The sequence below is a fragment of the Macadamia integrifolia genome, chromosome 3 (genome assembly GCF_013358625.1).
Source record: "Macadamia integrifolia cultivar HAES 741 chromosome 3, SCU_Mint_v3, whole genome shotgun sequence".
Taxonomy (NCBI): domain Eukaryota; kingdom Viridiplantae; phylum Streptophyta; class Magnoliopsida; order Proteales; family Proteaceae; genus Macadamia; species Macadamia integrifolia.
In genome coordinates this window covers 31,493,181-31,494,010 of record NC_056559.1, presented here as the reverse complement: position 1 = coordinate 31,494,010, position 830 = coordinate 31,493,181, and positions in this window count along the sequence as shown.

Here is an 830-nt window from a genome sequence, read left to right as displayed (position 1 = left end):
CCCCTTTTTTTTTTTTTTTTTTGAAATTAATTTATATTTTCTAAAAATATTTTTTTGCTATAATTATATAAAGAAATTTTACTATCCGATCCCATGCCCCTACACCTAAACACTGGAGGTGGTGATAATATCAACCTACATTAAGGGTGTTAATCGGTTCGATTTTGATGTCTATGATGTGATTCGATTAGATTTACATTTATTTGGCTGAAGCCAAAACTACACCATTTACTAAATGGTTACACTTTTTAAAATTACAATCGTTTAATAAATGGTTTCGATTCCACGGTTTTTATTCGGTGTGTCGGTTTCATAGTTTTAAACGGTTTTGATCATGATTTATTCTATACAGTTTTTAAACGGTTAATAATCGATTTATTAGTTTATTCGCATGCTTACTAAATTTTGTTTTGGTTGATAAAAACTTCAATCCTGTATCAAATTAAATCAAGCATTGAATAAGCAAGGATTTAACTATATAACTACATAATATGAGTAAATTATTGAATAGATTGTTGGACAACCACTCTATGGTCCTTAATTCTTTCCTAAATTAAGACATTATGTTTTGTTAAAATAATCAAATATTTAGGGCCCGTTTGGTATCGTTTCTGTTCCAAAAACGCCGTTTCGTGTCAAAAACGAAAATTTCAGTTTCTGTGTCGAAACGCAGTTTTTAAACGAAAAAATGGTGTTTCAAAATTTCAGATTTTTATCGGGATTTTTTTTTTTTTTTTTTTTTTTTTCACTTTTTGTTCAAAAAAAATTAGAAACGGACCATAAGTGCACCAAACAGAAGATTCTGTTTTTTCGTTCCAATAGAACGAAAA